At 36.6% G+C, this 20,005-nt stretch overlaps 2 long non-coding RNA genes across 2 annotated transcripts in view; both read left to right on the forward strand.

The window, feature by feature from the left end:
• Positions 1-19,470, forward strand: part of LOC145544533 (uncharacterized) — a 38,730-nt gene extending 19,260 nt beyond the window's left edge. The window contains exon 3 of the long non-coding RNA XR_014081469.1: positions 18,849-19,470. This is a non-coding gene — a long non-coding RNA (uncharacterized LOC145544533). The remainder of the gene's footprint in view (positions 1-18,848) is intronic.
• On the forward strand, positions 10,843-13,748 carry LOC145544532 (uncharacterized). The gene is made up of 2 exons (XR_014081468.1): positions 10,843-11,355; positions 13,143-13,748. It is a non-coding gene; the product is annotated as an uncharacterized LOC145544532 (long non-coding RNA).
• Positions 19,471-20,005: the final 535 nt, after the last annotated feature.

Below are 20,005 nucleotides of genomic sequence, written 5' to 3' on the forward strand. Positions count from 1 at the left end.
AAAGACCCTAATGCTGGGTAGCATTGAGGGCAGGAGGAGAAGGGGATGACAGAGGATGAGGTGGTTGGATGGCATCACTGACACGAAGGACATGGGTTTGGGTAGACTCCGGGAGTTGGTGATGGACAGAGAGGCCTGGTGTGCTGCAATTCATGGGGTCGCAAAGAGTTGGACATGATTGAGCGACTGAACTGAACTGAACTGAAAGAGCGTATGCCAATGAATTATCATACCAAGGAAAATTATGAAAAGAAAAAGTTTGTTTCATATTCAGTATTTATCTGTGCCATGATTTTAAGGACAGAGTGAAAGCATTACTTTCCATAATAATTCACTTCTTATAGCCTACACACTATTTACTCCTCATAAGAAAAAACCTTATTGATAATAACCACAGACCTAGAAAAATGCTCAAATCTTATTCAAATTCCCACTATAGCTTCTCTAGAATTTTTTTGGTAAAATGTCCACACTGGCAAATCATTTAAAAATGTAAACACATTTGATGCAATGAATCTATGCAAGGCAGTCATCACTGAAGGATTAACAAGTTACTACTCTTTTTTCCTGCTTTATTTACACTTTACTCCAAATGAATAATGCAAAAAAGAAAGCATAGATTAGAAGAGATACCAGCAGAAGTTTCTACAAAACAATGATTACCTTAGTATTTTTTCTTAATAATATAGCCCATTAAAGTTGAAGCAACATTTTTTGCATCTCATTTACTCTCACAAAAACCCAATAAATTGAGCATAAATAATTATTATTCAGTTCAGTTCAGATGCTCAATTGTGTCAGATTCTTTCTTTCCCCACGGACTGTAGCAAACCAGGCTTTTCTGTCTATCACCAGAGCTTGTTCAAACCCATGGCCATTGAGTCGGTGATGCCATCCAACCATCTCATCCTCTGTTGTCCCCTTCTCCTCCTGCCTTCAGTCTTTTACAGCATCAGGGCCTTTTCCAAAGAGTCAGTTCTTTGCATCAGGTGGCCTAAGTATTGGAGCTTCAACTTCAGCATCAGCCCCTCCAAGGAATACTCAGGACTGATTGCATTTAGGATTGACTAGTTTGATCTCCTTGCAGTCCAAAGGACTCTCAAGAGTCTTCTCCAGCCCCACAGTTCAAAAGCATCAATTCTTCTGTGCTCAGCTTTCTTTATGGTCCAACACTCACATCCATGCATCACTACTGGAAAAACGATAGCTTTGATTATACGGACATTTGTAGGTAAAGTAATGCCTCTGCTTTTTAATATGCTGTCTAAGTTTGTCATATTTTTTCTTCCAAGGAGCAAGCAACTTTTAATTTCATGGCTGCAGTCACCATCTGCAGTGATTTTGGAGCCCAAGAAAATAAAGTCTGTCACTGTTTCCACTGTTTTCCCATCTATTTCCCATGAAGTGATGGGACCACATGCCATGATCTTAGTTTTCTGAACGTTGAGCTTTAAGCCAATTTTTTCACTCTCCTCTTTCACTTTCAAGAGGCTCTTTGTATCCTCTTTGCTTTCTACCATAAGGGTGGTGTCATCTGCATATCTATGATTATTGATATTTCTCCCGGAAATCTTGATTCTAGCTTGTGCTTCATCCGGCCTGGCATTTCACATTATACACTCTGAATATAAGTTAAATAAGCAGGGTGGAATTATACAGCCTTGACATACTCCTTTCCCAATTTGCTTCCAGTCTATAGTTCCATATCTGGTTCTAAGTGTTGCTTCTTGACTTGCATACAGGTTTCTCAGGAGGCAGGTAGGGTAGTCTGGTATTCCCATCTTTTTAAGAATATTTCCGTTTGTTGTGGTCTATACAGTGGAAGGTTTTAGTGTAGTCAATGAAGTAGAAGCAGATGTGCCTCTGGAGTTTTCTTGCTTTTTCGATGATCCAATGGATGTTGGGAATTTGATCTCTGGTTCCTCTGTCTTTTCTAAATCCAGCTTGAACATCTGAAAGTTCTCAGTTCACACATTGTTGAAACCTTGCTTGGAGAATTTTGAGAATTACGTTGCTAGCATGTGAGATGAGTGCAACTGTGCGGTAGTTTGAACATAATTGTTAAATTTATTTAACTCTAGACTGGAAACAATAATCCAGTGGGAATAAGAGACATATCTAGTGTCTAACACCTAGTAAATGGTATGTTGTCATCCGCATATCTGAGGTTATTGATATGTCTCCCGGCAATCTTGATTCCAGCTTGTGTTTCTTCCAGCCAAGCGTTTCTCAGGATGTACTCTGCATATAAGTTAAATAAGCAGGATGACAATTTACAGCCTTGACGTACTCCTTTTCCTATTTGGAGCCAGTCTGTTGTTTCACGTCCAGTTCTAATTGTTGCTTCCTGATCTGCATACAAGTTTCTCAAGAGACAGGTCAGATGGCCTGGTATTCCCATCTCTTTCAGAATTTTCCACAGTTTATTATGATCCACACAGTCAAAGGCTTTGGCATAGTCAATAAAGCAGAAATAGATGTTTTTCTGGAACTCTCTTGTTTTCTTGAGGATCCAGCGGATATTGGCAGTTAGATCTCTGGTTCCTCTGCCTTTTCTAAAACCGGCTTGAACATCTGGAAGTTCATGGTTCATGTATTCCTGAAGCCTGGCTTAGAGAATTTTGAGCATTACTTTGTTAGCATGTGAGATGAGTACAATTGTGCGGTAGATTGAGCATTCTTTGGCATTGTCTTTCTTTGGGATTGGAATGAAAACTGACCTTTTCCAGTCCTGTGGCCACTGCTGAGTTTTCCAGATTTGCTGGCATAGCGAGTGAAGCACTTTCACAGCATCATCTTTCAGGATTTGAAATAGCTCAACTGGAATTCCATCACCTCCACTAGCTTTGCTCATAGTGATGCTTTCTAAGACCCACTTGACTTCACATTCCAGGATGTCTGTCTCTAGGTGAGTGATCACACCATCATGATTATCTTGGTCATGAAGATCTTTTTTGTACAGTTCTTCTGTGTATGCTTGCCACCTTTCCTTAATATCTTCTGCTTCTGTTAAATCTGTACCACTTCTGTCCTTTATCGAGCCCATCTTTGCATGAAATGTTCCCTTGGTATCTCTAATTTTCTTGAAGAGATCTCTAGTCTTTCCCTTTCTGTTTTTTCCTCTATGTCTTTGCATTGATGGCTGAGGAAGGCTTTCTTCTCTCTCCTTGCTATTCTTTGGAACTCTGCATCCAAATGGGTATATCTTTCCTTTTCTCCTTTGCTTTTCACTTCTCTTCTTTTCCCACCAATTTGTAAGGCCTCCTCAGACAGCCATTTTTGCTTTTTGCATTTTTTTTTCCCATGGGGATTGTCTTGATCCCTGTCTCCTGTACAATGTCACAAACCTCTGTCCATAGTTCATCAGGCACTCTGTCTATCAGATCTAGTCCCTTAAATCTATTTGTCACTTCCACTGTATATTCATAAGGGATTTAATTTAGGTCATACCTGAATGGTCTAGTGGTTTTCCCTACTTTCTTCAATTTAAGTCTGAATTTGGCAATAAGGAGTTCATGATCTGAGCCACAGTCTTATGGCAGAAGTCTTATGGCAGAAAGTGAAGAAGAACTAAAGAGCCTCTTGATGAAAGTGAAAGAAGAGAGTGAAAAAGTTGGCTTAAAGCTCAATGTTCAGAAAACTAAGATCATGGCATCTGGTCCCATCACTTCCTGGGAAATAGTTGGGGAAAAAGTGGAAACAGTGTCAGACTTTATTTTTTGGGGCCCCCAAATCACTGCTGATGGTGATTGCAGCCATGAAATTAAAAGACGCTTACTCCTTGGAAGGAAGGTTGTGGCCAACGTAGGTAGCATATTTAAAAGCAGAGACATTACTTTGCCAACAAAGGTCCATCTAGTCAAGGCTATGGTTTTTTCAGTGGTTGTGTATGGATGTGAGAGTTGGACGGTGAAAAAAGCTGAGCTTCGAAGAATGGTTGCTTTTGAACTGTGGTGTTGGAGAAGACTTTTGAGAGTCCCTTGGACTGCAAGGAGATCCAACCCGTCCATCCTAAAGGAGATCAGTCCTGGGTGTTCATTGGAAGGACTGATGTTGAAACTGAAACTCCAATACTTTGGCCACCTCATGCGAAGAGTTGACTCATTAGAAAAGACCCTAATGCTGGGAAGGATTTGGGGCAGGAGGAGAAGGGGATGACAGAAGATGAGATGGTTGGATGGCATCACTGACTCGATGGACATGGGTTTGGGTAAACTTTGGGAGTTGGCGATGAACAGGGAGGCCTGGAATGCTGCGATTCATGGGGTCACAAAGAGTCTGACATGACTGAGCAACTGAACTGAACTGAAATGGTACGTTATTGTTGCTGTTTAATCCCTAAGTTATGTCCAACTCTTTTTGTGACTCCATGGACTGAAATTCATCAGACTCCTCTTTTCATGGGATTTCCCAGGCAAGAATACTGGAGTTGGTTGCTGTTCACTTCTCCAGGTGAGTTTCTCAACCCAGGGATCCACTCAGTGTCTCCTGCTTTGGCAGGGAAGTTGTTTACCACTGTGCCACCTGGGAAGCCCAGTAAATGATATAACCAGAACTAAATTCTAAGTTCACTAATCTATCATGAATTTCTAGTTTGGGGATAAGACAGACCTGTCTCAAAAAGCGAGGGCTTTTGTTAGTTAATATGAGCAAAATGACAACAAAAGCAAAAGGAAGACATGATGTATAGTAGAGAAATGATTTTGATCACAAAGCTGCTAGTACTGGAGTATAGTGAAACTGTTTGCATAGTGAGGAGAGAGGTGGCAAGAGACAGAACTGAGAAAAACGTGTGTTGGCCAAAACCTTATTTACTTGACTAACCAGTTTGGATATTTTTACTTTGTAAGACAGTAGGACTACCTGGACAAGTTTCCTGGCCTCACTCTTTCCCAGCATCAGGATTTTTTCTAATGAGTCAGCTATTCAAATCAGGTGGCCATAGTATTGGAGCTTCAGCTGCAGCATCATTTCTTCCAATGAATATTCAGCGTTGATTTCCTTTATGATGGACTGGTTTGATGTCCTTGCATTCCAAGGGACTCTCAAGAGTCTTCTCCAGCACCACAATTCAAACGTATCAATTCTCCAGTGTTCAGCCTTCATTATGGTCCAATTCTCACATCTGTACATGACTATTGGAAAAAACACAGCTTGATTGTGCAGACCTTTCAGCAGAGTCATGTCTCTGCTGTTTAATATGCTGTCTAGGTTTCTCATAGCTTTTATTCCATGGAGCAAGCATCGTCTAATTTCATGGCTGCAGTCACAGTCCTCAGTGATTTTGGAGTACAAGAAAATAAAATCTGCCGTGGTTTTCACTTTTTTCCCAATCTGTTTGCCATGAAATGATGGTATTGGAAGCCATGATTTCTGTTTTGTGAATGTTGAGTTTTAAGCCAGTTTTTTCAGTCTCCTCGTTTACCCTGATCAAGAAGCTCTTTAGTTCCTCCTCGCTTTCTGCCATTAAATTGGCATCAACTGCATGTCTGAGGTTGTTGATATTTCTCTTGGCAATCTCGATTCTAGTGTGTGATACATCCAGCCTGGCATGTCACATGATGTAATCTGCATATAAGTTACATAAGCAGCCTGGATGCACTTCTTTTCCAATTTTGAACCCTTAGACTTACTGAAAAAAAGAAATAAAAAAGCTTCACTCTTTGCGCAGGTAAAATAAAACCATACATGATGGTGGTTTTTTTTCTGCCTGGCAACCAAAATTGCTTATCTTTCAGAAATATGTAAAGAGAAAGGGTACTTGATGATATATGCCTTTCTGCTGAGCACAGCAGTATTCCCTCTATGTAGGTATCCTATCCACAGATAGTTCTCTATTATCACTCAACCCCTTGATTTATCTATTAAAGATCTCCCCTGTGTCTACCATAAATGTCACATCCTCTCTCATATATGGGAAGTATTTCACTGATGACAGAACAATGTTCCCATACACCATCTCACTTAATCCCCACTGTACAATTAGTATTATAATTAATATTCTGTGGAGGGAGACTCTTAAATTGAGTAACTTTCTTGGCTTTGCAAGGCTGAAAATACTGAAACCAGGATTGAAACATAAGAGTTAAAGAAGCTCTCTTATAAGTGTTCTGGATTTTGAAACTAACTCCATTCTAAATTATGATATAAGATAACGTTTATAATATTGTCTTTACTCACCTCTTTATATTCATGGCCTGGGAGAAAGGCTGAACATTAAAAATTAGGGTTTCTATATAGCTTCCTCATAAAATTAGTATTGTAGTTTCTTTAAAAAAATTCTCAATAACTTTTTTAAATAATTTAAGATTCAAAAGCATGATCTCCATTGTAGTTCACAGTGCAAATCCCTGGTAAAGAGAGAAAAGTCAGGTGTTTTCACTTTAAAGTTGTTTAATGAAACAAAATAGACAAAATGATTAGTCATCTAGGAGGTGAGTGCATATTTTCTGTACACAAAGCAAATGTCTAGCTGATCAAGATACTTCTAAAGGAACCTGCACATATTATCTAGATATATTTATAGATGTCTTCAGATGGCACAAAAAATGCATCATATAAGGAACCTCAACCAAGAGTAAATAAGCACAGGGAATAAGTTAAGAAGGACTGGTTTCAAAAACGGCTTTGAGTGTTGACTCTGTTTTTGATAGTCTGTGCAAAAAACTTGAGGTATATTCAATTAATTGAGACTAATTAAATACTCAATCTTCTGTTAACAAACAGAAGTGTCACGAAAGTTCATTAAGATCATTTGTGGGCTAGAATAAGTAGAGTGAGGTTAATGAGTTAAAAAAAAAAAAAAGCCTGGAGGTATACCAAACAATTATTAATTATAGATGAGGATTAATTTGTTCACTTTGAAGAACAATGTGTTTAAATGGTCATGGAAATTGGAGGTGGCACAGTCTGGTTTACTAACAGTAAACCCTCCTGTGGAAGGAGCTACTAGCTTCACTAAACTTTACTCTTTATTCTGTTGCAGTTTTCTTGTCTAAAAACAAAACAAAGTTTACAAAGTCTCAAAATAAATTGTTTTTGACAATTGGATAGCAGATTTTCTGAATTGCTACTATATATCATGCCCTGTCAAATAGAAATTATTTTTTATCTGCTATGTGGGAATTTTTACATGTCTTTTTTTCCAATCCCTTCTTATTTTCTCTATTCTTCTTTCAGCTTTCTCTTGTATATCCATGTTTATGGCATAGAATGAGCAAAAATGCCCTCTCCCCAACAAAAAGGCAGGAAGGTGTCAGGGAAATTGGTAACCTACTTGGTGCAATTTGTGAAGCCTGAGGGTATGGCTGCGAAGAGTAATAACACACTATGAATAAAAAGATGTTCATTTTGGGAAAAAGTAAACCACTTGAGTCTCAATGCCTATTTCACGAATCCAGAATGTAAAAGCCTATTTTCTTTAAAAATGTCTGAAAAGTAAATTGCATATGTAAAATTCAGTTTATCTTTTCTTGATACTCTCATTTTTCAGAAGTGATGGTGTTATTCACTTGCTATTCTAGAATAGTTAGCGAAGAAGATTTATATAGAGGAAAAATAGAATGGCTCATGAACGATTTTAGGGCAATTATGTTATATGAGCTCCATTAAGTTACTAAATTGTTATGTCCCCCAAAAGGCCTTTGATATAAGTAGAATGTGTTTCTGAAACCAAAAAGAGGAAAAAAATCACAAAATTCTTGGCCCTTTTTCCAACTTACAGTCAAGTTTTCATGAGGGAGTAGAAAAGGTGGTTTCAGACTTTAAATAAGTGGTTATTTGAATTTTAGAATCATGAATAAGAGCTATTATATGAAAAAAAAACCTTAAACTTATCAAAGAAACCCGAAAAAAGATCTCAATCTGAAAATTCTCCATCCACATAGATCATAGCAACCCACTAAACATGCTAAACTTTCATATACTAGAACTTCCAAAATAGGTAAACGTGAATTTCTTGATGTTTCTAATATTCAAAAGAATTGCTTCTGATGAAATTACTGAAAGAAATTTTCAGAAATTATTGAAAATTACTCTAGTTGAATAATCATCTCTCTGGCTTCACAAAGTTGCGACAATGAAATATTTCTCTTTTATTGAAATGCACAGAATATTTAGGGCCACTTTAAGGAGAAATTGCAAGTAGATCTAAATGGCTTGACATGCTATTTAGATATGTCTTTAATTCATCTCAAGGAAAAGAATCTGTCCAGTGGATATTTTGAGTGACAGGTGTTAAGGATCATCTCCAGTTAATGTGGAAAGCATGGAAAAGTAATAGCATGCTGCCATCTTATAAAGAAAAAAAGCTTTGGAAGTTCTCAGCAAGAATTTTGATATTATTTGTAATCCATTGGGTCACAAAAAGTTGAACATGACTGAGTGATTAACACTACTACTACTACTTTGTCTTGACTGAAAATTACTTCACTATCTAATGAACTCCTTTCGTTTTAATTGATGATGTTTGTAACGTGGGAAACTTGCAAAGTTGTGGTAACTCTTTCATGTCAATGATCTTCAAATGAATAGTGTTTACTAACAACATATTTTTCTAAAGTCTATGTGACAAATTCAGAAGCAACCTGCAGCCACACTTTTTGGAAAATATATAACCTGGAAGAAAGTTAAGCACACATGCATGGAAATATTCTAGTTTTAAATATGATGACTTTTTAGAGATACTAGTTTGAATCAATGGTTGATATGTTGTTTCTGGAGTTGACTACATGTTGCCAAGATCTCTTTAAAAATCTTACTGAAGGAAATGATTTAATGACTGAAGGCATTATATGTGAAGATTCAGAGAACACATACATTATTTTCATCTTGTGGGCATAGTTTGCATGTGTATAATGGTTATTTTTTACAATAAATATTATTTAAATGTTATAGGTCCTGTCATACTGATAAACTTATTTTAACATTTCAAAGTATCTTATATCTATATTTAGTCATTATTACATTTCATGGGCAATATTATTTACATATTTGCAGTATTTCTTTCACCGAACAGAATCAATAAAATATTCAAAGCTCATCTGTGCCAATATAGAGAGGATACATATGCTGTAATAAAATAGTTTGTAATGTATTTATTTAACTGACAAATAGTATTTATTGGTTACTTGCTATTCTTGTATAAGAAAACACTTAAAAATTTGGCATCTTTGAATATCAATCATTTATTGTATATTGTCAGTCTGCTAGGTGTTTGGGTTTTGTTAGCCCGGTTAGACTGCCAGGAAGCTCTTTTTCTAGCAGTGGGGTCTGGCTAGAATTGGTAAATTGGGTTCATGTATGCTTTATATATTTTCATTTTGGATCCACATCATAAGGTGCAGGGAAGAAGTTCTTATTATGATGAAGGCAGGAGATTTAGAGGGCAATATCCACACTCTTAAAAATGTTGCAGGCCTGTGCTTGTATCACATATGTTAGCAGCATATTTTCCAAGTGGTTCACAAAGCCAAGACTGAAATCATGGGTCAGTGTCACACTCTCCACCCACCACAAGTTCGAAAAAAGTTCATGCAGCAAAATCCCATGAGGCGGAGTAGAAATAATAGACACAGAAATAGAAATAGATAGATGTACATGTGTGTGTTATATAAGAACTGTAGTTACTTTTGCGAAAAACATTTATAATTTCTAAAATTAAATTTCCTTTATGAGTGCTGCTTTTTGTTACTGACTTTTAAACTTTTGCAGTCTCTCTAGAATAAAGCAATTCCTTATCTTGGAATAGGGCCAGGTGTCAAAGAAAAGTAACATTACTTGCTGCTGCTGCTGCTGCTGCTAAGTCGCTTCAGTCATGTCCGACTCTGTGACCCCACAGACGGCAGCCCACCAGGCTCTGCTGTCTCAGGGATTCTCCAGGCAAGAACAATGGAGTGGGTTGCCATTTCCTTCTCCAATGCGTGAAAGTGAAAAGTGAAAGTGAAGTCACTCAGTCGTGTCCGACACATTACTTGAGAGTGATCAAATTCTAAGTTTATTTGAGTGTACCACAGTTGAAGAACTGGGCAGAGCAAATCAAAACCAAAGTTAAGCAATCAGCTAAAAGCAGGGTAAGCCCAACTATTTATTGGCTAAAAGCAGGAAATAAGATTATCTTTTCTTCTGCCTCTTGGCCATCTGTATGCCTTCTTTGGAGATATGCCTATTAGGTCTTCTGCATGCTGACATGTATACACCACTATGTGTAAAATAGATAGTGGGAAGCTGCGGTATAGCACAGGGAGCTCTGCTCAGTGCTCTATGATGACCTAGAGTGATGGGATGGGGGGAATGGGTAGGAGGCCCAAGAGGGAGGGGATATATGTATACAAATAACTGATTCTCTTCATTGTATATCAGAAACTAACACAATGTTGTAAAGCAACTATGCCTCAATAAAACAACAACACCAACAAAAACAGTAAATATAGTTGTTGGGTCTCTTCTTATCGGTTGGACTGGGGGCTTTCCAAAATGCCATTAATGATCATTATATGATGGGCAATTGGTATGTGATGACTTTGAGGAAATGAGGGCTTTGGGAAAAAAAACTAAGCTTAAGCTTTGTTTCTTGAATTGTGTAGACCTAAAGTCCATTATGGGGCTTCCTTTGTGGCTCAGCAGTCAAGAATCCACCTGCCAGTGCAGGAGATACAGGTTCATTTCCTGAGTGGGGAAGATCCCCTGGAGGAGGAAATGGCACTCCACTCCAGTATTCTTGCTGGTGAAATCCCATGGGCAGAGGCGATTGGCTGGCTACAGTCTATGGTGTCACAAAGATTCTGACAAGACTGAGTGACTAAACAACAACAAGAACTACAAAGGTCTATCATTAGGCTTCCCTTGCGGCTCAATGATAAAGAATCTTTCTACAAGTCAGGAGACGCAAGTTCGATCCCTGGGTTGGGAAGATCTCCTGGAGGAGGGCTTGGCAACCCACTCCAATATTCTTGCCTGGAAAATCCCATGGACAGAGGAGCCTGATAGGCTGCAGTCCATGGGGTCACAAAGAGTCAGACATGACTGAAACAACTGAACACACATATATACACATAAGGGCCATGGTGCCTCCATTTTTATTTATTTTCACATATTGTTTGGCTCTAACTTGTTTCTGTATTTTTACTTTGTAAGTGATAAGTCTATTCATTGTAGGCCAATACTCTGTTTCATCTGAGAGCCAACCAAATCCTTCTCCATTTTTCTTACACAGTCATTGGTTACTTACTAACTAACATTATTTTTAATCTAAAATGGAAAAAAAAAAAACAATTGCTGATGCTATGTAACAAGCCAAATAACTGCTTAAATCCTTTATATACTTACTATTTAAAATCTATGCAACAAGCAAATCAGGTAGGCATATCTATGACCCTCTCTTATAGAGAAACTTAATGGGATTTCTAAAGGTTTATTTCGGTACAAGACAGAAAAAAAGTTCATGACTGGACTGGTACTTGAATGTTGTAAGATCCCAGAGTTATGCTGCTAACAGCTATGAATTCTATGGACTCTTACAGGTTTGATTCAGACTGTTAAAACTAATCTAATTTCAGGTGAACTTTTTAGAATATATTTACGCTATGTATCCCTCCCTTGCATTTTGGAGTTTGTTCACAACTTTTGCCAACTTTGCATAATCAGAAAAATTAATATTTTAAAATTTGCATTTCATCTGTTATTCCTCCGCAGAAATCATTTTTTAATCAGTCATGCTTCTCCTTTTCCAAAATCTGTATGCATACTTCAAGTACATTTCATATAACTATGTTGTGTATGCAAATAGGTATTTTAAGCTTCAGAGAATACAGAATTTTAAGATGCAGTTATAATAATATAATGATAGCTTTCTTATATTATTTAGGATTTAGTATATTTATTGCTACATTTTAAAATTATTTTTCTTATTTTATTTGTAGAGATAATATTGTCATTAATAAAGTCAGCAAATATTTGTTTACTTATTATGGTATAACAGTTTTTGATCTATAGGTTGGGTATATAGATTTAAATGATACACAGATCTTAAGAGAAGAGAAAAACAGAGACTTAAAATTATGCAAAATAATTAGTTTGAAAATGTCTCAGTTAAGTTTAAATGCATGATATCACTTTTTTCAGAGAAATTAGATTGTTATGCAATTCACACCATTTGCATTAGACAGAAATCCTTTGTTATATGACAATTTTCACCTTTAACTTAGCTGTCACACACAAATTCACTTTTCTTTCAATATTTTGCCTTCTATCTTACATTAAACTATGTTTTGTTTGTCTAACATATATATGCTTGTTGAGGGAAACAGAATACTAAGACTATTTCTCGCCCTTTTATGTTTGCTTACTGATAGGATTCTGATTATGTTGTCAAGATCAAGTGGACCTGTTTTCATCTTTATTTTTGAACATTTTTTTTTTCTTTATTTGAAGTCTTATTTAATTTATTTTATTGATAGTTTTTTGATAGCTATGTTTTATTGGGTGAGAATTTTGGGGACTTCAAGTCCAAGGCACAGTGTCTCCAGTGACCCTGAGAAAATTGCACTGAGGAGGTGAGGAAAGGAGCCAGGATATATAGACGTTTTGCCCTAAGGGCACTGAGGAAGGAGAATAATACCTGCCTCTTGGCAGCCATCAAACTGCTGCCACTCCCTGTTTATTTTTAGTTCAGTCATTTGATGAACATTTCCTTACTACCTAGTATTCTCAAAGCATTCTGCTATACATTCTAAGTAATATACAAGTAAATATGATATTCTTTATTCAAAGAGACAGTAAGAGGTGTATAAAAACCTGAGGTTGCTGTTTTAATTTTGGCTCTGCCACATACTGTTAGAGTAATATTTACAAGTTCTTTTACTGAGTTTTTAATTTTCTTATTTACAAATTGGAGATAATACTTAATGTTAGGAAGAGCAAGTGAGTAAATACAAACATTCAATTAAATCAGTGCCTTGTACATTATGAATTGCAAAATGTTTAGATACACTTGTTCATCATGGTTAGATTCTATAGGGGAGAGTAGTTAGTTAGTGTTAGTTGCTCAGTCTTTGCGACCCCATGGACAGTAGACTGCCAGGCTCTTCTGTACATGGAATCTTCCAGGCAAGAATACTGGAATGGGTAATCTTTCCCTTCTCCAGGTGATCTTCCTGACCCAGGGATCAAACCTGGATCTCCTGCATTGCAGCCAACTTCTTTACCATCTGAGCCACCTGGGAAGCTTATAGGTAAGAATAGTGAGGGATAGAACTATTTTATTTCACTGAAAATTTGGAGGATGATGGAGTTGTTTGCAATTGAGTAATTAAGGGAAGACTGTCAAGAAAATGACATTTTTCTGATCTTTGAAAACTGATCAAACAAATAAACAAATCAGTTTATTTCTTATATTCATAAAAGTATGAAGAGCTTTGTCTTATCTCCTCATTTGTAAAAAGATTAATAGCTTTGTCTTACCTCCTCATTTTTACTGGTGATTTATCTATGATAATGTGCACAAATGAACTTTGTAAATGATAAACTCTTAAGTAAACTGAGGGATTCTACTAAATGGTGTTAAATTCTGATTCTACTCCTATCCTAGGAAATCCACTTTAATTCTGCTCTTCCAAACTAAGGGTGAGCATTGCTATCTCCATAATGTTTAATTATTTAAATGTGGGTATAAATAGGCTAGAGAATTATGTGAGTCACTGTTCTTATCTTATTGAACCAACATTAAACATTTCCTGCAATAAGAACTATAATTATTGCTGTTAAAATTCTTTTGTCTTAGAAGCTCTTCCTCTCTCCTGTGCTTTGGTATAGATTATTTCTCATTAGAGAAAAATGAGACAAATCATTCATTTACAAGTTATCATATCCTGAGGCCCTGTTTTTGAGGAAATACACATATATACACACAGTTTCAGAAAAGCAATTGCTTCCTGTGAGAAAACCTAATTTTCCTTAGTCCAGACCACTTGGGAGCATGAGAGAATTCTTCAGAAGTAAACCATGGCTTGCCTCAGATATGCCTGGTTGATTGTCATAGAAATTTCTGTGTATTTCTAGCTGAATTCTAAATGGACATTCTGCACAAGTCTTATCAAGAAAGACTGAGAAAGCAGATCTAACCTAATGATTTAACTTGTTTTATTCTTCTAAGATCCCCGTTACTTTTCTTCCTTTATATACCCTAACATACTGACTATAAACATCTTAATACAAGGATGAAAGAAATAAATTACTAGCAAGAATGATAGTTTGGTATGTTAGTGCCACCTTCACATTTAATTCAATTGAGAAAACCCCTTCTCAATTTAGTTTCATTTCTTATAAATAATTAACACCTTGGCTATTAGCTAAAGAATTTGGGGTTTAGTAGACATAAAGTCAACAAAGACAGAAGCTTGGCAAAATAAAATCAAGACTACATAATAATCTCATGCATCTTGCATGTGAACAGCAGAACTTGTGAAAAATATCTTGTTTAATAAGTAAGGAAATATGGAATGAGCTGGTTGTGTCAGGGAAATTTGTAATTTCCTCAGTTCTGTCTCGTCACAACAAAAATTTGAAGTGATGGACGGACCAGTGTTATAGCCCTTGGATGGACCAGTGTTACAGCCCCATGTTACAGCTCAGTTTTATTTAGAAAGTAAAGGAAAATACATCCTCGAGACATGAGGGCAGGCCAACCCAAAAGAAGTGTAGAGAAGAAAGCCCCTAGCCCAATTTTGGCTCCTCTTTTTACATGTTTTTTCTCCTCTCCCTGGGCCCCCCCTATATAGATTGGGCTAGCCAGGAGTGCTGTTTGTCTTACCTGAGGTGCTCACTCTGGTCCTCGGACCTTCCTTTGTTCTATTTTTGTGGGCTTTTCCCTTCTTTGTGTTTTAGCCACCACCTTTCTGGACTCCTTTTTCCTATTCTAACTACCAAACAGTTGGATGGGATCACTAATTTGATGGACATATGTTTCAGCAAACTCAGAGAGATGGTAAAGGACAGGGAAGACTGGCACGCTGGAGTCCATGGGGTGACAAAGAGTTGGACACGACTGAGTGACTGAAGAACAACAACAAAGGAATATGGTCGTCTGGAGGAATAATATGGAAGTCATCTGATGTACTTTAATTAAAAACCCCTAGATGTTAAACAGTGATGCTTCAATAACCTTCAAGCACAAGATGAAAGTACTCAATCACTACAACTGCTTTTCAATATTTTATTAAACAAATCCATATACACACACACACACACACACACACACATTTATGTATTTGGTTATTATTATTTGTTGCTGTTTAGTTGCTAAGTCCCGTCCAATTCTTTGTGACCACATGAACTGCAGCATGCCAGGCTCCTCTGTCCTCCACTGTACCCCAGAGCTTGCCCATTGAGCCAGTGATGCTATCTAGCCATCTCATCCTCTGCTGCTTCCTTCTCTTGCCTTTAATCTTTCCCAGCATCAGGGTGTTTTCCAATGTGTAGCCTCTTTGCATCACGTGGCCAAAGTATTGGAGCTTCAACTTCAGCATCCATCCTCCCAATGAATATTCAGGGTTGGTTTCCTTTATGAGTTACTAGTTTGATCTCCTTGCAGTCCAAGGGACTCTCAAGTCTTCCCCAGCACCACAGTTTGAAAGATTACAATGTACCTGGAAATATGAAAATATGGAAGACATAATTAGGAATACCAGTAACTGAACCATAATAATACAAACAACAAAACAATATGTACACAGAATAAGTGGCTTTCACTGCTAGAGGGTACTGTAAGGTAAGTGTTTTGAACTTTATTTTACAATTGAGAATTTAATTGCTGATAACTGGACCTATAATCTGGGTCTTTTGATAGACTAAGATTCTCTTTTTAGGAATTTCTCAAATACTAATGCTGTTTTCCATAGAATTGTCCTTTTCTCACTAGAGTGGATGATATTTCAAGAAATTTTGGAACATTCACACTTCTGGTTATTTTATTTCTAAACTTTAAGCAAGTTTTTAGTTTTAGAAGTCACTTAATAAGCATTGAATGGCATGCCTTATTATACAAAATATTTCCAAGTCCCTCTCTATTCTTTCACTTTCCTGAGGTAGAATCTTTTATTGAGGTCATTCTGTACTCATGCTTTACATAACATTAAGCAAAAGGACTTGGTGTCTTTATCATAAAAGGCCATAGACAGATTGCAAGCCTTTTCTGAAAGGGATGAAAATAAATGTATTTTCATTCATTTGTGCTGTCTGCTGTGGACAAGAACATCCTGCAGATAAAAGAATCAATATTTTTGAGCTGCAGACTTAGCCTCAAATGTAAAAGCATTACTGGAGTGCAATGTTTTGAAGAAAAAAGGAAAAGGAAGGAAAAAATAAGCTTCTATAAAACTTCAACATAATTCTTTTTCTTTTCGAAGAATACTTTTCACTTTGTGTTAACAGTGTTACTGGAAATGGACAGGATTGTAACTAGAATATTAAGAGAATAAGATTAATGTGAAAAACGCAATAGAAATAAAATAGAATGCAGTATATAATTGCCAAGACATGAATGATTACTTTTACACCAAAAAAGGGAAGAAGAATCCTTTTGGGATTAGCATTTCCAAAGGGACTGAATCTTTAAAAGAATTTAAGTTTTGAACTCACAAGTGGATTAAATCATGGTAAGAAAAAAAAAAGCCAAATATCTTGCCTGCCTGTGAAATGTGTTTTACAAGATATTACCTGGATGAGTATAATAAAGACCATAAGACATTCAATGATTTTAGAAAAATATAACTTTAAATTTCAATGTTACTTGTCAAATTCACCCTCCTCCCTTTCTCCCTCTCTTTTTCTCTTGCTCCTCCTACCCTTTTTCTCTTTCTCTCTCTCTCACATACACCATATATATATATATATATATGTATATATATATATTCAAATATTAAGATAATAATATTAAAATATTAAAAATGTTAATTCAAAGTATTCAGGATATGCTCTGTTATTGGTTTTACCCACCACCCTACAACCTGATAATGCTTATTTATTCTCCTGTGAGTTTTAGCTTACTTTTGATTACTAGTTTGTTTCTAATATTATAATATTGTATTGAATAATAGTATAATACAATATAATGTGTATCCTGGAACTCAGAAAGGGAGAGAATTTTGTGTAATTCTCAATCACTCTCCCACCCATCTATGGCAAGAAATTCTCAAAGAATCAAGATTTTTAAAAACTGTTTAAATTAAGAATTATCCATATATTCCACACTGCTTCCTTTTTTGAAATTAAGAAAGACAAAAAGAGGTTAGAGTATATTAATCACACTGAAAGGCATGTTACACACACAGTTTAAATTCAGTTGGTTTTATTCAGGGTACTTCAGGGCACCATTTTCCTGTTGCTGCAAATACCCCTGAAGATTCCTTGTCCATCTTGACATTTTTTTTTTTCAATAAAGAAATTAAATAACTTACTCTCACTGAGCTGCACATCATGACAAATATGTAAACTGTAAAGATTTTCAGCAACTTAAGTGATAAGAATGATGAGATTCAAGGAGTTGCTGATGCTACTAGCTTGATTAAGGCTTCAGAGAAGCCTCCAAATGATGTGGACCCTTGGTGAGGAGCTCAGAGGCAGTAAAGAACCTGCCTGCAATATGGAAGACCCAAGTTCAATTCCTGGATAGGGAAGATCCCCTGGAGAAGGGAATGGAAACCCAGTCCAGTGTTCTTGCTTGGAGAATTCCATGGACAGAGGAGCTTGGCAGACTACAGCTCATGGGGTCACAAAGAGCCAGACAGCACTGAACAACTAACACTTTCACTTTATTTTTTATTTTTTTTCTCTACTGAGTAGCTAAGTCTTTGTTTTGCACATGCGCTGGGATAATAGAGAGATAATCTAATCAGTCTTCTCTGGTATCCCACCAGCAACTGTGCTCTCAAGCCCTTTCAGCTTGCAGTTAATATGCTTTCTTAATTAATATTTACTTTTCTCAATAGGTTGTGTGGCTCCCTTCTTTGTGTAAAGAGGTGGGAGGAGAACACTCTGCTCATGGATCTATTAACTCTTATCATGATCAATATTCTATTTCATTTCCTTAGCTCAGTTGGTAAAGAATCCACCTGCAATGCAGGAGAGCCCGGTTCTATTCCTGGGTTGGGAAGACCCCCTGGAGAAAGAAAAGGCTACTGACTCCAGTATTCTGGCCTAGGGAACTCCAAGGGCCTAGAGAAGTCCATGGGGTTGCAAAGAGTCAGATACAATTGAATGACTTAAAAAAAAAAACTGTTTGCTTTAGGTTTAGTTTTGAAATGTTCTAGTGACATCCAAGAATATAGTGAACTTACAACAAAATCATGACATCTTCGTAAAATAAACTTATCTTTGTGAATATATATCAAAAGCCTAGCCAACATTGAAAGCTGAAGCTGGTTATGTTTCCTACAATGATGATCCTGCAGAGTCACGATGTTTTTAATTGTTTCAATCATTTGCACACATCTCATGTTGCTTAGGAGAAGGCAATAGCACCCCACTCCAGTACTCTTCCCTGGAAAATCCCATGGACTGAGGAGCCTGGTAGGCTGCAGTCCATGGGGTCGCTAAGAGTTGGACACTACTGAGCGACTTCACTTTCACTTTTCACTTTCCACTTTCCACTTTCATGCATTGGAGAAGGAAATGGCAACCCACTCCAGTGTTCTTGCCTGGAGAATCCCAAGGGTGGTGGAGCCTGGTGGGCTGTTGTCTATGGGGTCGCAAAGAGTTGGACGCGACTGAAGCGACTTAGCAGCAGCAACAGCAGCATGTTGCTTAATCATCAAAATAACCTTGCTAAGAAAAGAACTTTTATCTGTATTTCATAGAACCAGAAAATATGTATTTGACAAGCAAAGTCATCGAGCATCCTCATATTGCTAGTTGTTACACAGTGGAAACTGGAGAGAAGGAGGCTTGATCAGAACCAGCAAACAGGATATGTTCTCTGCCTGTATCTCCAACCACATCTTCTACTGTTCTCACCCTTGGACACCAAGATCCAGTTTATCACAAGCACCTTGCTCTTCTCCAATTTCTTAAAAAAATGATTATTTTATTTGTCTGTGACGTGTTTTCCCTAAAATGTTGTGATAGATTTATTCCTTTGTTTTCTTGACTAGTTATTTGTACTTTTCAGATGTCTGTGTAATTGTCAATTTTCTTGGAGACACCTTACCTTTCCACTGCTCCCTAGCCCCTGGTTAAGTATTTTCTCCAAATGCCTATTTTATTTTAATCCTTTCAAATATTTGAAAGTATTTAGCTTTCTAATGTAGTTAATTTTTCAATGCTTATCACATCCATTCTTTGAAAGCTTCTTAAATTTTAAGACACTATTTTTCTTAACATTGCATGAAAACATTGTGCAGCACAATTCTTAAGAGAGAGTAAATGTATACAATGCGTGAATGAATGAAGCAATAAATCTAGATTTCATTTGCATTCCAATATTTGTATTTTACACTATTTAACCTCTTCTATATATATATATAAAACTTTGAAATATGCTTCTTTTTGATGGTGCGATACATGTTCTCCTCTTTTATTCAAAGAAATGCTACTGTATATGAATGAGTTCACTTATTTCTTCAGATCTTCATTTCTTTGTTTCTAAAATTAAAGTGTTAACTTGGATTACTTTAGAAGAAAGTAATTTATTCCTCTCTTTCTTTTTGCCACTGGTGTCTAGAATATAGCTTTATCTGTAGAAAGCTCACTCCACCATGGTCATTTTTCACTGTGGACTAAAATCATGGCAGGCTGATTGAAACCGAGTCCGTTTTTACTCACTAGCTAAACAAACGGACATGCATCAATAAAAGCTTTATGTATCTGGGTTCAATTCTCTTCTTTGATCTTTATGATGTCATTAAAAAGATCAGCATATAGAGCTCCATTTTCCTTCTAGATATTACACACTTTATAGGAAAACAGAAAATGAATATAAATTCATAAGTAATATAATTTCAATTAGTGAAGCAGA

The sequence above is a fragment of the Giraffa tippelskirchi genome, chromosome 4 (assembly GCF_054371585.1).
Source record: "Giraffa tippelskirchi isolate mGirTip1 chromosome 4, T2T-mGirTip1v1.2.pri, whole genome shotgun sequence".
Taxonomy (NCBI): domain Eukaryota; kingdom Metazoa; phylum Chordata; class Mammalia; order Artiodactyla; family Giraffidae; genus Giraffa; species Giraffa tippelskirchi.